The sequence below is a fragment of the Symsagittifera roscoffensis genome, chromosome 2, assembly GCF_963678635.1.
Source record: "Symsagittifera roscoffensis chromosome 2, txSymRosc1.1, whole genome shotgun sequence".
NCBI lineage: Eukaryota > Metazoa > Xenacoelomorpha > Acoela > Convolutidae > Symsagittifera > Symsagittifera roscoffensis.
The window spans coordinates 40,648,936-40,671,166 of record NC_087063.1 but is presented as its reverse complement, the minus strand read 5'-3'; positions in this window follow the sequence as shown (position 1 = coordinate 40,671,166).

Below are 22,231 nucleotides of genomic sequence, written 5' to 3'. Positions count from 1 at the left end.
GAGTGAGCCACTCCGGACATAAAGTCACAAATGTAAGCTTTTAAACTATTAAAACAAATTATTGTAAGCATGCTCGCTCACTCGAAATTAGACAAAAAACCAAAAATTTCATGCCGGGTTTTCTCGACACTGGGAAAGATTTTTGAAAACTTTGGAAGGGCTTTAAAACGATTGGAAGGGCTTTAAAATGATATATCAATAAACTCTCTCCGATTATTGTTTGTTGTAGCTGATATTGCATGGAAAAAACTAAAGCCCGCTCGATTACAATACAAAGTTCCTCAAAGTTTCTCCGAAGTTTCTAATTAAATGAAAATTAGATAAAAAAGTAAGCAAAACAAAAACCATTTTTCTTGAGTTTTACCGACAATAAGTGGATGATGCAATTGTTTGTGATAACAATTGATCAAATAAAAAATGTTTTTCAGTTAAGAACAAATTGCCATTTGATTTGCTTGCAATTCATTTGCTTCCCTTGCTTTTTTGTCAACAGCTATATTTATAATCTAGTCGATCGTTTTCTTTTTCGAGCATCACAAAGTTCTATTTTTTGGTTAATGGACTGCTGATTTCCACGCTAATTTTCTCATGTCATTGAAAATTTTCATCCCATTAAAAATTTTTATCCCATTGAAAACTCTCGTTCAACTGAATAGCACACTTACATTTTTTTACGCGAGCAATTTGCCTCAAGGGATTAGGAAGTTTTGACAATGACCAACAGGACAAGTAGGTGGGTTATGCGGCTCATTCAAATCAATATACCAGTTTTGAGTGAAATGGATCACGGCTGAATCTGGCATTTTCCCCCGCGGATTTGAAAAAAAATAGAACTTTCCATCCACTTTTTGAGTCAGTCTACCATTTTTTTGGTCTCATCTATATCAAAATCCGATTTTTACGTCACAACTGAAGAGAATCCTTACAAATAGGGAACCGAAACGACCGCAAAAATAGGGAACCCTCAGGGCATCGATTCCCTCGCCAACCAAAAGATCGCCCTTTGGTATCATTTTGTGACATCCGTTTTTGGCCGACCAACACTAAAAATGTGTTAGAGGCGCCTTTGACGCCAATATATACTAACTTTGAAAAAAGCACTCGCAATTTTTTTGGTCAAAATTTTCCAAAAAAGCCCATTTTTGACCTGTTTTTTTTTAAATTTGGCTGCGGCCATAAATTTTTGGTAAAGGTGTTCTGGGTATTCTGCAGGGGCTCGGAAAATAGTTCGTTCGAGCTAAAAAAAAAACGGTTGACAGAGCTTGTGAAAAATTTTTGAAAATCCGTTCCCCCCTTGAGAAAGACATAGATCTCCCCCCCCCCCCCCCCTGAGTTTTAACTAATGAGGTGTAGAAATATATTGATGCGAAGATGCGAAGAAACTATGAGTTTTTGGTTTTCAAGTACCAGGCATGGGTTTTTGCCAATCTGAACAAAAATCATAACTTCGATCCGGGTAGCAAAACCGCAAAAACCAAGCAATTGATACTTTCTTCATTTCAACCTTTCGACTATTTTGATCCAAATTATATTTTCATGTATCATGGACTTGAGCCAGCTACCTTTTGACCTGACTGTCACACAATTAACCCTTACGAGGCCTAAGTGTGCATTCTGCGCACAGTAAGCGGATTCGGCAACAAGCCAAAATCAGATTTGTCGTTGAATCCGCAACTTTGATATTTTTCTTTGATTTTCTTTGCCGTTTTGAACTCCAAAAACAAATAGCTAAAACACTGTACAATTCAGAGTCGCTCCAAAAATAGGCGAACTTGCGGAATTTGCAACCGTATTTGCGGATTCCATAACAATTTGACGAATCCACAAACAAATAACAAGACATGTGTACAGGTATGTTGAGCTGTTGCGGAATGCGCAACTGCAAACAGAATCCGCAAATTGTAATAAGACTCCGCTGATTTGTTTGGTCACCAGAAAGTTCAATTTCAGTTACTTCATTGATCAACTACCATTTGAAATACCAAACAATTGGTCTGAATTCCTGTTAACCCAACTCAAATCTGCCCTCATGATTTCACTAGAATCGGAATCTACTGGATCAGTATTTGGGAGTGATAGAATCTCAAATGCTGACCAGTATTTTTGGTTTTGATGCAATCCCAAATACTGACCTAATTCGGCAATATTCTCAGCGTTGTGTTTCAAAAACACAATTTTTTCGGTGTTGTGTTTAATCGGTGTTGTGTTTCCAAAACCAGTATTTGGGGTTGATGCAACCCCAAATACTGACCTGAATCGGCGATATGCTGTCCGTTGTGCTTCCAAAGACTCTCAACCCAATGATTCCAAATATGGAATTTGTTTGGCGTTGTGTTTCCAAAGTACTAAGAGGTGACATCCACCTGAGCTGGTTAACCAATGTTTTGTGATTTATTCGTGGATTCCGCTGACAATGGTTAAATCCTTGCGTTCAAATTCCACATTCCCATAGTTAAGAATTCCAGCTTTAGCTTATAATTGTTCATATGCAAGTTCACTAATAAAAAAATTTGAACCCATTTAGAGTTTGCGGATTCTACTTACATGTCCTGTTACCTTTTGTGGAATCCAATATCAATTGCGTAATCCAGAACAAGGGCAGTAATAAACAAAGTACGGAATCCATTAAGAGTTTGCGGAACCCGCTTACTTTTGGGCATTCAACTTATAAATTTTGTGGATTCCAATTACATTTGCGGATTCCGCTTACATTTTGTGGAATCCCTTTACAGTTGCGAAATCCACAACAGCTAGCTATATTCACTTGTTGCGGAATCCGCGACACGACAAACGTGCCGACACAGTTTATATTTCAAGTATTTGTACGCGGAATCCACGGAATTGTTGTTAGTGGAATCCACTTACATTTTGGAACATGTTTAAAGATTTGTCTATGGAATCTAGGAACATAAAACACAAAACTGTGCGCCTTTCCAGTGCACAGTTTGGCCTCGTAATGACAGTCATTTGAATGAGTCTATCAGAAAGAAGGGCTCCTCTGCACTGAACTCAACCCAGGCCACTCAATCGGAAATTACTCTGACTGATTGTCCGTATCGACTGATTGAGAAAGTGTATCGACATGAGAAAGATAGGATTTGCCATCTTTGTATCTTTTCAGTACACATTCTTGTGCTTTGCTTTTTTCGGGATTGATCTCAGAAACCCCAAACAAGGGCTGGTTTTGATGGGGCTGGCTCAAATCGTCGGATCTGTTAGGGTAATTCTGCGCAGCTTCGTCCTACTCTTACTGAAGCCAATGCGAGAGGCTTTAAAGCTTGGTAATCGAATCAAGAAATGATTCATTTCTCCCCGGTTGACATCAAGACAAGAAAAATGCTTGTCATACAATTCCTTACATGGCGTATATGAAGAAAAAAAACGATTATCGAACAATTCTATACGCATGATGTCTATTGGAAAAATGCTTGTCATACACTTCTAAACATAGTTTCTACGGAAAAAATGCGTATCATACATTTCTTTGCATACTATATATTGGAAAAAGTGCTTATCATACACTTCTTTACATATTTTCTACGGGAAAAATGCGTACCATACTTTTCTTTGCATAGTATCTATTGGAAAAAATGCTTGTCATACAATTCTTTTTATGGCGTATATGAAAAAAAAAACGATTATGGAAAAATTCTATACGCATCGTGTCTGTTGGAAAAAATGCTTGTCATACACTTCTATACATAGTTTCTACGGAAAAAAGCGTATCATACATTTCTTTGCATACTATATATTGGAAAAATGCTTGCCATACACTTCTAAACATAGTTTCTACCGAAAAAATGCGTATCATGCTTTTCTTTGGACAGTATCAATTGGCAAAAATGCTTGTCATACATTTCTTTTTATGGCGTACATGAAAAAAAAACGATTTTGAACAATTCTATACGCATGGTGTCTGTTGGAAAAATGCATGTCATACACTTCTAAACATAGTTTCTACGGGAAAAATGCGTATCATGCATTTCTTTGCATAGTATCTATAGGAACAAATGCTTGTCATACACTTCTATACATAGTTTTACGGAAAAATGCGTATCATACCTTTCTTTGCAGAGTATCTATTGGAAAAAATGCTTATCATACCTTTCTATACAAAGTTTCTACGGAAAAATGCGTATCATACTTTTCTTTGCATAGTATCTTTGGAAAAAATGCTTATCATACACTTCTATACAAATTTTCTACGGTAAAACTGCGTATCATACATTTCTTTGCAGAGTCTCTATTGGGAAAATTGCCTATCATACCTTTCTATACATAGTTTCTACGGAAAAATGCGTATCAAGCATTTCTTTGCATAGTATCTATTGGAAAAACGCTTGCCATACACTTCTTTACATAATTTCTACGGGAAAAATGCGTATCATATCTTTCTATGCATGGTGTCTGTTGGAAAAAATGCTTGTCATACAATTCTAAACATAGTTTCTACGGGAAAAATGCATATCACGCTTTTCTCTGCATAGTATCTATTGGAAAGAATGCTTATCAGGGTTTTCTATACATAGTCTCTACGGAAAAATGCGTATCATACATTTCTTTGCATAGTATCTGTTGGAAAAAACGGTTGTAATACACTTCCTCACATAGTTTCTACAGAAAAACGCGTATCATACATTTCTTTGCATAGTATCTATTGGAAAAAATGGTTGTCATACACTTCTATACATAGTTTCTACAGAAAAATGCGAATCATACATTTCTTTGCATAGTATCTGTAGGAAAAAATGGTTGTCAGACACTTTCGAATATAGATCCTACGGAAAAACGCGTACCATACAGCTCTTTGAATAGTATCTATTGGAAAAAATACTTGTCATACACTTCTTAACATTTTTTCTACGGGACAAATGCGTATCATGCATTTCTTGCCAGAGTATTTATTGGAAGAAAATGCTTGTCAATTACATGGTTTCTACGAAAAAAAAAGCGTATCATACTTTTCTTTGCATATTATCTACTGAAAAATTGCTTGTCATACACTTCTATACATAATTTCTAGGGGAAAATGCGTATCATACTTTTCTTTGCATAGTATCTGTTGGAAAAAAGGGTTGTCATACACTTCTTTACGTAGTTCCTATGGAAAAAATGCGTTTTATACATTTGTTTTCAAGTATCTATGGGACAAATTGCTTATTAAACTATTTTATACATAGCTTCTATAAAAAACTGCTTATTATACAATTCTATACATGGTGTTTATGGAAAAATGCTTGCCAGTCATTTTAATGTATGAATATTGAAATCAAATTAGCTTCATTCCCAACTCCGACCCCTACACTAGCACTTACTTGTATGCTCAAACAAACGTTTTTTATAAAAAAAAGTTTGCATGCAATTTTTTACATATTTATGTGCAACACAGTCATGAAGTCAAAACTATAACTATTATGAAGGGTTTTTTTTGGACCCAGATTTTTGTTTTTCAGTTTTTTATGGTGAGATAATTTTTTATGTGTAGAGAAAACAGAGGCCGTGTTTTTCAGCTAACAAACTTTCTTATTTATAGATTGTTAGCCATTTACAAAAGCTGCGGTTTTCTTATGATTCTGAGCAAAGACATTCAAGTAATCTGTAAAACTTTTGCCACATGTGCAAGAAAAATTTCTATTTGAGTTAATACTTAGTTATTATGTTATCGGAAAATCTACAAAAAAATAAATTGAATAGTTTTGAATACTGAAAAAAATACTTGCTGCGCTATCATGGGAAAATGTTATTCAGATCAGATGTCCTATAAATTTTAATACGTATATAAATTTAACTTAAGTGCTCGTATTAAGGTGGGGCTGGGAATTTTTTAATTGCCATTTAAAATCTATGGATTGTTTTCGTTTTTAGAAAAAACTGATGATTTTCAAAAAAAGAAAAGTTTTTCAGTTTTTAAGAGTTTTTTTTTTCAAAAATCATCATTTCAAACGCTATGTAGTAACAAAGTGATTTAAATTGTGAAAAACGAAGCTGTAAACAGACCAATTAAAGTGCCTTTTTTCAATATGGTAAGATTTCAAAGAATGATAACATTTTCGCTTAAGCGTTAATAGCACGAAACATATCGCGAGTTAATTTTCCTAAATCGGTCAAAGTGGCAACACTTAAGCCCCCATAACTTTACATCAAATGATCAGAGTTGGAGTATTTTATGGTTTTTTTCGCCTCTTTTTTTGAACAATTTAAGCCCGACAAAGACATCAGCGACTTTTTGGGCTGACTCACAAGCTTTATCCTTGAAAAAAAATCCTATAAATGTTCGAAAAAAAATGGGATTTTCGAAATTTAAAGATTGAAATTGACAACTACGCTTAATGAGAACGAACGAAAAGCACCGGGGGTTAATTAATTCATTTTGAGTTACAGTAGGCCCAAATTCAAACCAATATAATTATATGAAGACTGATCTTGGGTGAAATTTTTGTTTTCGTTTGAGCTCCAGACAGCACAAATTAACGGATGATATGAAAAAAAATTGTCGTATAAACTTAGTTTAAGAGTTAAAATTGACTGAATGAAAAAATTACCCCACGCATAAAGAGTCCAAACATTTTTCAAGGAAAAAAACGATTGAAAATATTAGTTGGGAAAGAGTTATTTAGAACAGATTAATTGGTTAGTTTCGAAAAACAGTTAAGCATTAAAATTGTCGTTCAACCCGCAATGTGTAAGCGGAATCCGGAAACTGTCAGCAGAATACACAGGATTTGAGCGTAATTCGCAAATTGTTAGTGAAGTTCATTTTCATTTGTGGAATATGTGCACCATTTACGGAACCCGCTCATAAAGTTGGAATTTGGAACAACTATCTATATTCACTAGTTGCGGAAGCCGACATAATTATTGTGCCGATAAAATATATTATACGATTTTGAGAGCGGAAACCACAAAACATGTGATTGGAATTCAATCAAAACTTGCAACAAGTTTGAAAACTTGTCTTTAGATTCCAGCAACTTGCATACAGTAACATATGCGCCTAGCCAGTACACACTTTGGCCTTGCAATGCAATTACATGTGTGCTGCTTAAACAAAAAAAATTTTATAACGTTCAAATAGCACAATTAAAGACAAAAATTTCTCACGACTAATTGTCTCATTTACAAGTGTTCATAAATTGATAAGGTAATTTTTCAATTGAAACAAAAAAAGGATCATAGCCCTGATCGTTGTATTGGACAATGTTTAAACCTAATTTAAGCTTTTCAATTAAACCTAACCATGGTGAATCAAGCAATAAGTAAATTTCGACAATAATTGTGACTTAAACTTACAAAGTTAAACCCAAGAGTGACAATAGAGGTGACGAAGGGTGACAGACAAAACCGAAGGTCAGCACCTGTCAACAGACTAATTAACACCACGATTGACAGTTGATTGATGGCTAGAACTTAAACTCTCACGAACTGAATTAGCACCATATGACACTCCCCCTTCAATAATCGAAAACTTTGAATGACTGAAAATACTGCCAGTTGTTGATTGTAAAATTATGCAAGAAATTGACGAAATTACTGATTGATGAATTTTAAAGTTATTGAACCAATTTTGTAAAAACTGTTTTAAGCTACTAAAGAAATCACTCAATGGTGATAAGTTATTTGAGTTTTAGACCAACAATGATCAACCCTCTCCCTGGGCTGACAACAGTTTTTTTTAATGTTAAGTTTTCATGTTACTTTTCCTCCGCTTCATCCTTCTTGTTAGCTTTTTAGTCGATCATCACCCCTCCCATTTTCGTAACCGCTGTCCTTTTTCGTCCACTTCTCTGTGACGCTGTTTCGTCCTTGCTATCGTCCTGGCTATCGTCCTGGCTGCTGTATGATACTCATCTAGGTTTACGTGTTGTCTTACGTTTCTTATCCGCTGGTGCCGGTAATTTAGAGTCCCGTGGAATGGACTCAATCTCGCCGCCGCATGCCGGAATAACGTCATTTTCACGTGCAGTATCGAGTAACAGATTACTTCTTTTTCCCTGCTCCTTTTCTCGTCGCTCCGTTGGGCGGTTATCGCCTTGTTTCTTTTGTTGATCCTATCCTTTTCGGTCCTGCTCGCTTATTGGTCCTGCTGGTTGTTTCTTGTGATGGTCCTGTTTGTGTGTCTGTTCTTGCCCTTGTCTTCCGTTTTACTGGAATGATTGGTAGGATTTCGCTCTCATCCGAATCTGACCCACTATTTTCGAATCGTCGTCCGGTTGTTTTTCGCTGCTGTCTTTTGGCGTTAGCTTTCTTCAAGGCTCATTCCTTTACTTCTTGCGGTGTTGGCGGTGCTAAGTAATCTCTTGTTTTCTTCGCCTTTGGCTTCGTTGCCACACCCAATTTCCTAAGCACAACCCTGTTAGTTGCTTAGCGTTAACGTATGTGCTCTTTCTGATTTTTTTTTTAAATGAATTAATTTATACCTTTTTAAATTTCGGTTTCCGGTTTGCTGGTACATTGAGCCAGAGGGCCCAGGTTGTCCGCTTTGTCACGCGGATTTTAAAACAGGCGGTTCATTGTCATGATTTCCGGCCTGCTCATCGGTTAGCTTTCGCTAATGGCTCCTGTGTTTGAGGTCGTAAGCAAGATCTGACCTCACGCCCCAGTTAGTCTCGGTAGGATGTGGCATGCCCCTCACATTCGGGTCAGCTTCATCTAGACAAGCATTCTTCGTCTTAGTTATTCGAGACCAATTCAGATTTTGGAGGGAAGGTTTTTTCGTAAGATTTTTTAGCACCGTATTCGCTTCTCGACCGTGGTGCGCCTCGAAACTTTCAAATTTGCAATCTTTGAGTATCTGAGTGCATCAAGGGCCCTTACGATTAATTCTCCAAGGATGTTTTTCTTGTACAAAAGTCAATATCGAGTTTTTAGGCCTACCGATGGTGCGCTCTACACATCCGGTTGCACGGTGGTCCTTTACCGGCAATTTTATGATTTCGATACCCTCCACATTACAGAAAACTTTTACTTCGTTTGACATAAAACTTGTTCCCTGGTCCCCAAGGATTTTCTTCGGTACGCCGTGGTTTACTATATAGCTTTTTAGAAACTTCATGATTTTATCTGACCGGTTATTTCCACAGACCATCGCTGACGGCCAACGTCGGAAACGATCAACCGCCACTAACATTTATTTCAAAAACTCGTTTAAGTAGTTAATGGGACCCAAAAAATGAAGTTGAACAGATTCGTTAGGTTATTTCCGCTTGGGTATATTTCCGATCTGGTTTTTACTTAAAAGGGTTTCAAGTTCTTACCGGCGGCTGTGCACTTCGGACGATTTTCGGCTATTGAGGCAATCGACCGGTAAATATACGGGTACCAGACGTCCTTGGGGGCATCAAATATGTTAGTTCTTCCATGGTGGAATGCGTGATTTCGGTTAATAATTGCGGTAGTAAGATTCATAGGTATAACGAGTTTTTCATCCATCCAAACAACATTTTCCTTAACATAAAAATCATTTTTAATTTGGGAATAAAAGTGCTTCATAGCCGAAACATTTTCATGAATTTTTGGGTGTTTCGTTTTGATTAAGTCTCTGATTGCACTAAGTTGAGGATCGGAAACGTAATTGGACTCAATAAATTGTAAATTATTTTACTCAGGAAGGGGAAGTAATTTTGCTGACAAATTTATACCCGCGTGGTACCATTGACATACACACATTATTTGGGTCCACTGGTGGAATTGATTCGCCTTTAAATGCCGAAGGTAAAGATAAAATTGAATTGATTTTATTTGATCTAGAGTGCTCGGTAACCGCTTCTAAATTCAAACTCGATAATATTTCTTCAATCTCGTCACTACTACTATCCAAACTAGGGTGCTTTTTCAAAACAACTTCCAATTTCTTAAAACTCTGGTCCATTTCGATTTGGTTTTCTGAAATCGAGAATTTTGAGCAACTTCTTTCCAATTCAGTTATAGCACCGACTAATTTCTCAACTGTCTTGTTTCTGATTGGTCAATTTTCGTTCGCATGACTTGACGCCCTCTACTGGCGTATTGCGTGACGAATTTTCAAATTTTTTTTATAGATTGCTGGTTTTTTATATTAATATACGCTCCCTTGGATGTTTTATTACGTAATTGATAATCCCTGGATGCGCTATCTTGAATAAAACCGAGAGCGTTACGTATTGAATTAATCTTTGCTACCGTGAACATTTTATCGTACATACTAATTGGTGTTGCTTCATTACTTGGATGTCGCATTAAATTGGGGTCTGTATAATGTTTTTGGAGCGTTAGAAAAGCAATAATGTCGACCGAAATCTCGCTTTGTTTTATAAACTTAACACTCTGCGAAGTTATTAGATCCGCTTGTTATACTCCGTCACTACAATATCTAAGAGCTGGATGAATTTACACTTGCGATTAGCAAACGTTTTCAATCGGAATTTAAATTTTTTCACGGTTGAATCACATGGTTTCTTTGCCATAGAGTTTTTTTTTTAAAGTTTTCATTATAGTTGCTTTTATAATTTCTTTTACTCCTGCAATTCTTATTGCAGGATTCGCCAACTCAATTTTTGCCCTTGGTTCCTGTTCCATTTGAGAATTATACGGATTGAGTCGGTCCAACCACCGCGTTAAACGGCTAAACATCGTCTTGTTTTTCTTGTTAGTGCCGTTTAAAAGAGAAACTAACGCTTTGTGGTCCGTTACTACAAAAAAACTTTCTGCTCAATAATTAATTTCGGAAATATTCAGCCCCTCACACTACTGCCAACATTTCTAGTTTGTTTGTTGAATAATTTTTCTCCGCGTCATTTAGGTACCTTGAGGCAAATGAAATCGTTCTCCACCCTTCCGGTCCCAATTGTTCGAGAACAGCGCCTAAACCGTTATGGCTCGCGTCGCACACAATTCATGGCTCGCGTCGTATATCTTTATGAAAATCGAAATGGCGAATTTCAACAATATTCAAAATTTATTTTTTAATTTTTCAAGTGCGCACTGATTTTCCGCGGTCCATATGTAATCGTTATTTTTTTTTAGTAAAGGCCGTAACGGTGTGGAAGATTCGGCCAGCGCTATCAATTTTCATGGAGACTGTGTATTGACCCCATAAACGATTTCCATTGCGATAGGGTACGCGGCAGTTTCAGCGATTCTATTGGTTCTCTCTTTGGCACTAATGGTGTTGTTCCAGTGGCGGTTATTTTGTGGCCTAACCTTTCACATTCGCGTTGTCCAAACTTTCACTTCATAAGTTTTAGAGACATGTTCTCTTTGTCCAGTTTTTTCAGAATTGCCTCCAGGGTCACTATGTGGTCAATTTTAGTTCCCTTGGTTACTACCAGAATGTCTATGAACGCATGCGCTTGCGGAAATTGGGACAGGATGCAATCCATTGCGCGCTGAAATTCGGCCGGCATTATGGTTAGGCCATAGTATCCTGTTTTGAACCCGTACGTTCCGGTTGACCGACCTCCGATAAGAAAAAAAGTGTAGTGTACACTCTTTTCCATGCTTATAGGTATTTGAAATATGCGTACGTTAGGTCCATCGTTGAAAAAAATGTATCTCCCGATTTCTTCTCGATGATTGTTTGCACCACGGTGTCCGTTAATTCCTCGATATTTGGCATTAGGTTTTTATTTTTATGCACTTGTTTTCAGTTCCCTCGACTCGCACCCTAGTTTTACTGACCCGTCTTTTTCACTGTTATTACGATTGGTGACACAAACTATTTATGCAAACAACCTTTCAGCTTTTCGATATGACCTTGTTTCAATAGTTTTTCGATTTCCTTATCCACTTTTTCTTATAATGTTATTGGGACTCGTCGACCCTTCTGTTGTACTGGTGTTGGTTTCTCAAAAAATTCCGCCTGCACTTTATAGTTATTTCTTTTCCCCACCCTTTTAAGAAAGATTTGAAAACTGCTTACTGAACTAATTTCGCCACGAGTCCAGCTCCCCATCTTGCCCCGATTACCCTTTTGGGTTTTCGTCAGTAGACCTTGTCTGGTCCCCTGGCGTTTGTTGAACCAACTGCAGTCCCAACTGCGGCATCAAGTCTCTTCCAATGATGGATGATCGGTTCCCTCCCATCATTTTTATCTTGATTGGTTTGATAAAGAAAAATTCGCTAGTTTTTGTAAGTGACAACACTCGTTTTCTCATTTTGAGCTCATCTCGGACAAAAAAGCCTTTCTCGCTTTTACACTCATCCGATTTTCATACTGCAAAGGACTCAACTGTATCACTTCGTGATATAGATAATCTTGGCTCGTCTTTATCCGACAAGTTAGCTTCTTTGAAGCTGAAAAATTCATTTCGTAGGACTTAGACAATTAGACAATTGAAAAATTGCAAAAATGTTAGACGGAATAAATAATTTAACAGAATTGTCTCTACGTCTCAATGCATTTACGCAAAATTTTCAAACAATACCAGAAGTACCAGGTATTGAAAGAAGACCAAGATCGTGGCACGAAAGACAATCAGGAATTGGACCACTCTGCTACATGATATTACGACGGAAATCAGAACAAACTTTTGTATTTAAAATACTTTAAGCAGTAAATTTAAACTTTTATTTTTTGAAATAAAATTTGAAGTAAACCTTCAACAACCTTGTTGGTGCTAAACTTACTATCTATACAATTAAGACTGATAAAAAGAACACAAGTCGTTCCCTCAAAAATCTGCAGTAAAACAAAACTTTTGAATAATTAATTTATTAAATACAAAATACAAAAATTAGTTAGTACAAAAATCATTGTTAGTTTCATAAAGTATTAAATTTTTCTAAATCCCAGCTTCATCACCTAAAACAAAACAGCAACAATTCGAGAAACTTATCTGATCAAAACCTTAACTTCTAAGTTTTCTTCAACTCAAACTTTCAAATTAAAAATTTTCAAGGCTTATCCTTGTTTTTGATACTCTACTTTTCTGTAACAAACAGATCATCAAGGCTTCCCTTATATGCTTCATTTAAAATTAAACATAAAAGTCAATTATTTTTTATTGATCATCAAGGTTTTCCTTGCATCAAACAGAAAATTTTTGTTCTCCCCTTCCCACCTTGTCAACAACTCAGGACTAACAGAAGTTTTGAAAAAATTAACCATTTAAATTAAGCTAAACAGTGAAGAATTTCGGTTACTCATCCTTCACATGAGCCGCTCCTCTTCGATGACCCAGGTGAAACCCTTAACAAACTAGTAGGTCATAAAAAAGTATCTAACGATCTACTTGTGTTCTAATTATGCCTGAACCTTGTGGATTTATTTACTCTTTTCCAACCCTCGATCACAAAATCACAACACCTAGGTAAGATTATGCAAGAAGTTCATAGATTGAAACTTATTCACGAGAGAAAAAAATTATTGATATACTCTCTCTCCAACCCGTCAACCACGACAATCTATGCCCCAAGTTAAGATAACCACAAAAAACCGTAAGGACTAACAGTTTAGGAAAATTAAAAGATCTAACTCTCAAATATTGCAGGCATCATTCTAAAACTTGTCAGGAGATAAACTAGGTAGCAAACAAACAATCATATTATATAATTCTTTGAAGAAATTCGAAAATTTAATTAAAAAATTAAATTGTTTAATTAAAATCGAAAGATGCGACCTTGTAATCACACCACACAGACAATTAACAGGTTATATTAGATCAAAAAGACAAACACGAAAAAAGACAATCATAACAAAACAAAAACAAATTATAAAAAAAAACAATTATCGAAACGAAGAAACGCAGTCTCTGAACCAGAAGCAAAAACAATACCGGAACTTCAAATTTTAAGAGACTCAAAAAACAAAATTAACCCAATAGACGATCAAATATATTTTTCTGACTCAGAAGCCACAACACAATCATCAATAAAAGGAAAACGCAAAAGAAAAAAGTCATATATCAACAAACCAATACGTCTAAATAATTGGAATCAACCAATAAGACATATTGAATGTTATACACTAACAGTTTTACAATATAAAACATGATCGAGTGCAACAAAAATTTCGACGATAACTCGATACTCCCATTTTTCATAAAACCATAAACTGATCCCTCCCGAGGACAAGAAGAATTTTGTTACAACTTAATTACAAACCTATTCGCAAAAGGAAACAGCCCACGTAAACAAGAATTCACTGAAGTGAAGATAAAACGACAAATTGTTGACCAGTATCTCAAAGATATACGTAAAATCACATCATTTTCTGGTATAAATCATATTAACACAATCACAGATATAAAACACAATATCGTTGGAATACCATTTATTACTAAATATAATCCCACTAATAACACTTTAAACAGCAAAATACATATAAAAGACAAATAAACAAGAATGAAAAACACATCACCTACATTCTTTCAAAGGTTAAATAAACAACCATCATTTTTTCCAAATTCTACCATATATATAACCAAGAACGAAAACACCTGAAACCATTATCAGGATATGTATATAATTTTTCAGTAATTCAAGTTCATCAAAAAACATGAAACAGAACAAGCAACGACTATATATGTCAAACCTTGAATTCAAGCCAATTCATAAATTTTTCCGAGTAACAATCTCATCCATGAAATACACGAAAAGTACAAATTCAGATATAATTTCATTACATGTATACAATAATTCTCAATATAAAAAAAACATTACCTCTAGGACTTTTAGGTTATTGTGATACTAGTGCAACAATTTCTCCCACAAAAGAAATAGCATATAGAGTGAATATTATTTTAAAACAATTAGATATATGTCAATCAACAATTCTTAATGAAGAATTATCAATAAATATTATATTAAGTAATAAAAAACGAAACAGAGTCTATTTCATAAAAAGACCTAATTTTAAAACAACATTTCAGATATCAAAACACACAACTGAACAATAAAATTTCCTTAAAATGTTCAATTTTCAACACTCTCAAATTACACAAGAAGAATTTGAACAACTAGCCGAACTGCTACTAAAGTACGCAATGGTTTACGCCACATCTAAATCTAATATTGGAAAAGTGAATTCACTACTACACTTACTTCTGAAAACTGACGCAATTTTCAAAAAACAACGAGCAAGTAAAGTCCCAATTCACTTGCAAGATAAAGTCAATAGATTAATAGACATAGTAGAACAATATGAAACTATTTCCCCAGTTAATAAAGAAGAACAACCAAAAGGAAATACAATCCCATTAAATCCCATTATTATTTCAGCCAAAAGAAAATCATTAAAAATTTTTTTAGACGCAAGATACCTCAATTCCCTCTTTGATGAAACTAAATGTAATTCGTCCATAGAAACAATTCAAGTAATTTTCAAAAAAAAACAAAACAAAAATAAACGGAAAATACTTTATAACAGCTGACATGAACAATGCATACAACCAAATGCCACTATATGAACAATCACGACGTTTAACGCAATTCGTTATTAGAAACCAACAAAACGACTTTAATAGACTTTTCTATGGAATCTTTATAGGAACAGCAGCATTCTCAGCATTTTCGACTAAAATTTTTCAACCACTCATTCTCAGTAAAAGTTTCATAACATATTTAGACGACGTTTTCATGCAATCACAGACAAAAAACGAAATATTTATTGTCTCAGATAAATATCATTAAATACTACTTAAAGAAAACATGAAAGCAGCCCTAGATTTATCACATTTTTTTCTCACCCTTGTAAAATTGCGTTGGACATATTATTGAAGGAAATACAATAAATTCATTAAAATCCCGCACAGACGCAATCATAAAACTTCAACTTCCATCAAATAAAAGAAAATCTAATAACTTCTTGGAATGTTTCACTTCTTAAGTAATTACGTCTATAAAATGCAACTATATTTAAGATCATTTTATAACATTTTCAGACAGCAAAATAATTTTGAATGGACATCAGAACATCAGAAACGTTTTGAAGAATTAAAAACACTTCTCACTGAACAAATATCAAATACTATCCCAGATCCAGACCAACCATTTTATGCTATGTGCGACGTCTCAAACTTTGTCATCGGCGCAGCATTATTACAATCACACAGTGGAACAAATAAAATAAATGAATCTCATTTCAGCAAAATCAAGACTATTTTCACAAGCTGAACTTAGACTTTCTACACTTACGAGAGAATAAAAAGCTATAATATACACTCTCACAGAAAATGAATTTTTAATACTTGGATCAAAACATCCAAAAAATTTTTCAAATTACACGAAAATTAAATCCAAACCATACAATTTAAAGATTTCATTTAAATTAATGAAATTTCCAAACCTACATATTGTTTGGACAGCAGGAAGAAATCTTGCATTGCCAGACACACTCAGTAGAAACACACCACATGAATTATTAGCAAGAAAAACAACAGTAGAAAAACATCACCACGATTAGAAGGCAAATATGCAGTAAAAACTGACATTGATCACGCAAAAATAAATAACTGACAACATTTTCCATTAAGATTGCCAAAATAATCACTACGAAGTAGACCTATTAGGAAATTTTACATTTAAACCGATACCATATTCATCATGGATCAAAAACAATACACAACATAAACCACTTAGACAACAATTATAAAGTTTAGACCTATTCCCTTAATAGAAAAAGAAAATGTAATTGATAATATAAATTTATCAGGACCTCCAGACACCAATTCAAAGCGCAATAAATCAAGTTTTTAACCTCCTTGACCCCCTAGATAACGTACGTCTCTCAAAAATAGAAATTGAAAAAATCTTTCTACCGAGTACAGAAAAATTAATTATTGAACTGCTACAAAAACATCAAAACCTTGACCCAGTCATTAGACCATTAAAGTCTTGGCACAATTATAAAACAAGACCCATAAAAGCAAATATCACAATTCTAAGAAACAAAACACTTCTAAGATACTTATACAAAAAATTCAATAATAAATCCATAAATGGGAATACAAATATTTTAGAAAATCAAACATCTGATTTCAAAGAACCCTTTTTACCACTAAGTATGATACTCCTAGCATTTCACAATCCACATTCCTTAAACACTAAAGGAAATGCAGGATCAGAAAAAAAACTTTAATCAAATTTGATTCAAATTTTTTACTTTCCAAATGCACCGATTTGGATCAAAGTATTATGCAACGATTGCATAACATGCCAAATAAATAAACTACTTCCACATCACAAACAGATAGCAGAAAAGCAAGATTTTAAAGGACAAAGTCTATGTTTTAACCACAGAATCTCATTCGATACAAAAGGGTCAATATCACCCCCTATGAGGAAACTCATATATAATGGTCCTAGTTGACGCATTTACACACTACCTAGCACTCAATCCAGTACCTCATTGCAATGCCCATTATGCATAGACAAGACTTTGTGAACACTGGATTGCAAAATTTGGATTACCTGAAGTCCTTGTCACAGATAATGGCAAGAATTTCATAATTAATGAATTTATAAATCACATTATGCCAACTATACAACGTTAAACACAAACCACGAATATCTCATGCCCCTTGGTTTAATAGTTTAGTCGAAGGAACGAACCGTTTACAACAAGAATATCTCAGGTATTATAAATGGAAACTATACAAGATATACTGAATGGTCAACATATGTAAAATTATGCCTCTTGGGTTACAATTCACAAATATGAACAACCTTAGGACTATCACCTTATGAACTGGTTTTTAATCATAAACCGCGGAAATCAATAATATTCACAGCAAACTCCTCAAAAAACACACAAGGTTATTGCCAACCTACAAAAGAGTCATTGAGTTATAAATTACCATTACATACACACGATGAAGATCGTTTTGAAGACCCACAAATTTTAAAATTAGCTTTCGGCACACATACCAATTGGTTTTTAAACAAAGATAAATAAACACAATGAAAATTATTAAACATAAATTCAAGATTCACACGAGCTACAAATTTAAAAATCGAAACATATGTCTTCATCCTAAACTTTGTAACAGAAAAAAACAGAAAAAAAAATATCTAAAAAAAATACAATCAATCAGAAAAGGACCATTTCAAATTATTCATAAGCCCACTGATGTAACATATAAACTTATTGATTCAAATAAAAAAGGAATTGTTCAACATAGAAACAATCTTTTACCATATTACCCAAAAGAATACGCTCCTTAGGAGCTAACACAATTATACTCCTTTACAGGTCTGAAAACTCTTCAAGACAACTCAGACAATAACCAAAAACAAACAAATGACGCAAATTGTTCACCACAATTTTAAGAACCAAAGAATAAAGAACATACCCGACGAAAACCCCAAGAAATAAAAAAATAAACAAAAACCTCAGAAACAAAAGAAAAATCAAAAAATTAGAAGAAAAAATTTTACCACAAGAAATAAAATAAAAACCTCAACAACGACAATCATCGCGACTTCGAAATCAACCACGAAATGATCACAAAACCTTCATTCCAAAATCTAAAGTATTAATGAAAGTTGAATTCCGAAAAGCCCTTTCAAATTAATTAATCATTTTAAATTTTCAAAGATGTAACAAATCTTTCTTCTCTTTTCTAAAAACTCATGCTGACACTCCTGAACACCTAGTTCAATTTTAACCAATCAGAAATTATCTGAACATCACCTCATTCTGACACCACTTCTTCAGCCGACACTTTGCAAACTTCAAACATACATGTAACTTTAACTAAAAGACCTCCAGGTCAAAAATAAGCAACAAGCTCATATTTGACAACCGGAATAACCAAAATCTAAATATTACAACCCTCTTCTATCAACTTGTACAAAAATCAACAATATTGTCCCAACCTACACTCCAATTTTTCCCTTATGGAAAAATATTAACTTAACCTAAAGAAAAAATAAGACATGATCATTTAGTCTAAAGTACGAAAAAATCCTGGATACCCCGATCATCCCATAAATAAAAACAAAACTAGAAAGCTCATTCTTAGACCTTCAGGCTTCTGGTCAGCAAAATTGCCTATATCCAAACCACTTGTCAAATATCAATAAACAATCCGACCACACTCAAAATTAGCCACAAAAAAAAATATTTCAGCCGGAACAAATCATTTCTTCAACCTTTTTTCAAATCAGAATATTTTTTATTGAAGATACTTTCCAACTTTAGCTCTTTCTCTTCTTATTTTTTTGCAGTTTTTTCATAATTTTCTATTCTGTACACAAAACCTACCTCATCTTTGCAAAAATTTTTGACCACCTCCTCAGGTACGATATTTCAACAACTATCTAAACTTGTACAAAAATCAACAATATTGTCCCAACCTACACTCCAATTTTTCCCTTATGGAAAAACATTAACTTAACCTAAAGAAAAAATAAGACTTGATCATTTAGTCTAAAGTACGAAAAAATCCTGGATGCCCCGATCATCCCATAAATAAAAACAAAACTAGAAAGCTCATTCTTAGACCTTCAGGCTTCTGGTCAGCAAAATTGCCTATATCCAAACCACTTGTCAAATATCAATAAACAATCCGACCTCACTCAAAATTAGCCACAAAAAAAAATATTTCAGCCGGAACAAATCATTTCTTCAACCTTTTTTCAAATCAGAATATTTTTTATTGTAGATACTTTCGAACTTTAGCTCTTTCTCTTCTTATTTTTTTTGCAGTTTTTTCATAATTTTCTATTCTGTACACAACACCTACCTCATCTTTGCAACAATTTTTGACCACCTCCTCAGGTACGATATTTCAACAACTATCTAAAGGTTAGGTCATCTATTCAACAAAAAAGACATTTTCTTCTTTTAGTGATAACTTTCACATTTTTAATATCCCTAGTCCTGACAATATACAAATGTATAAAAAAGGCAATAAAAATTTACGCATTAACAACAATACTTTTAATCATTTTCATAGAAGAATTTTATGATCAACATAATTTTTCTTCATAGGTAAAAATTTAAAGAACTTTTCAAAGTTGCTAATCAACAACCCACACAACAGTCCCCACCGACTACGACATCCCAGGAATCTCCAACAACACCAATATCCAGTCAGACAAATCACCCTCAATCATCAATACGTATTTCATTTCAAAAAACCCATATGCTTTTGAGGAAGACATTCACTATTATCAGAACCTATAAAAGCTGTAATCCGCCACGCACCCCTAGGCGAACCACAATACGAGTCAATATATTAAATATACCCTTCTCTTCAACAAGACCTTATTAGAACAAGGCATCCAAGTCAAAACTAAAATACATTCACATTAGATAGTCAAATCATACATCCAAAACGAAATAGAAATTTTACAACTCCCAGAGTTCATTTTAAAATACCCTCATCACCAACCCCAAATCCTCTAGATCTTTCCAGTAATATAATTCAAAGTACCCCCCCCCCGCCATTACAATCCACCTCACAACAAAATACTCCAAACATACCATTGGATTTCTTAGGATCAACCCCCACATCCGAACAATTTCGTGAAAATCCCTTTAACCCCCCAGCTTCAACACAACGTCTCCCACATTGGATGACACAAGCTTTCACTCAAGGTGAACCAAACTTGGTGAACGACCCTAAAGATATATCATCGGATACATCTTTGTCATTATCAGAAACCTTATCACTACTTTCAACCCCTTCAACAAAAAGTCAAAACCCAACAACAACATTTCCTCTAAATTTCCCTTAAAATTTAGACGATAGATTTTAAGAACATTTTACCAGTAATAAACCCCTACGATTATACTGGAATACATTCGTAGCAACCCCTCCCTTATTTGGTCAACAACTTGATAGCAACAGACTACAAAATTCATCACTCAATAAATTACAATACAGACACGATATTCACAAAGAGATACAGGAACACAACATAGAAATCCTCACACTCCAAGACAATTTAACACTTAAATTTGAAAAAACAGTAAAATTAAAAAATTTAGTTCATCACCTTCTCCCCTTAGCTCCAACAAATATAACAGCTCAATATTGTAATTTATTGTAAAACCTCCCCCATTTATCACAACAGAAATTATCTATAAATACGATAGATATACAAAAAAGACACTTGGATACATTACATTCTATAATCCATATTCAGGACTATCCGACACATAGATTTTTTAATAATCCTTCTCCTTTAAACCCTACTCCTTTTTATTTTTTCAAAACCAACAAATCATAAAAACTTTTCTCCTCGAACAGGACCCCAAGATTTACTACTCACACACTATGATTGTGAAGAAAATGAACAAAAACCACTCCATAAATACGCCATTAACCAAGTAATTCAATGCGAATCCGAACTACAAGTATTAGAAACAACAAATAATCGCAACACTTTATTCAAAATTCCAAGCTACTACATTAACAGGATACAAATTTACAGCAACGTTCTCAGAGAAAAAAGTACATTGTTCCAAGTCTCGAATGGAAACAAAAACAGACTTGATTACTAATTTTTCTATCAAAGTGTTATCAAAAATGAACTGAACCGATTGAATTTAACCGAAAATAAAGGCACAAACCAAAAATTGTTAAGTTTTCAAATTTTTACAGGCTCTGCACATCAAGCGGAACTTTCAAGATACCATGGTCATAAAAATTAGATGACAAATATCCGTTTCACGGCGCACATGGGCAATCAACTTATGATCTCCATCATAGAAATTGGATACCACACATTGGAATAAACAACTCTTCTAATTGCAAAGCTGACACAAAAAACAAAGGATAACAAGAAATTATGTTTTTGATAGGAAAATCCAATTAGAAAAATTACAATTAACACGAGATTTAAAAGACGATACTATATTTTATCAAGGAATACGAATACCTTTAAAAGCGATCAAGGATATTGCAATCAATCAACAAGAACACAAGCAACTATTATTTGGTTGCCTGAAGGACATTTCAAATTGCAAGAATACACGCAAGAATGATAAAATATCGTTATAAATTCTTTATTGAATCCATCCCTTATGATAAAGTAAACCATGAAAAAATCCGACAAAACAATTAACGTTTCAACAATATAAAAAAATATAGAAAACGAACTGACACGTTTTCAAATCTAGCCAGAAACAGAACTCGCTTTCAAGTATAACACTCCGCTTTATAAAACACAATATTCAGAAGTTCTTGTCGAATACGAAAAAGCTTTCTACATGAACACAGGTAAACTAATAATTAACCCAAATCCAACACATCACATTTAAAACCGTGACAAAAACTCATACATCCCGTTAACCTTTCTGAAAAAC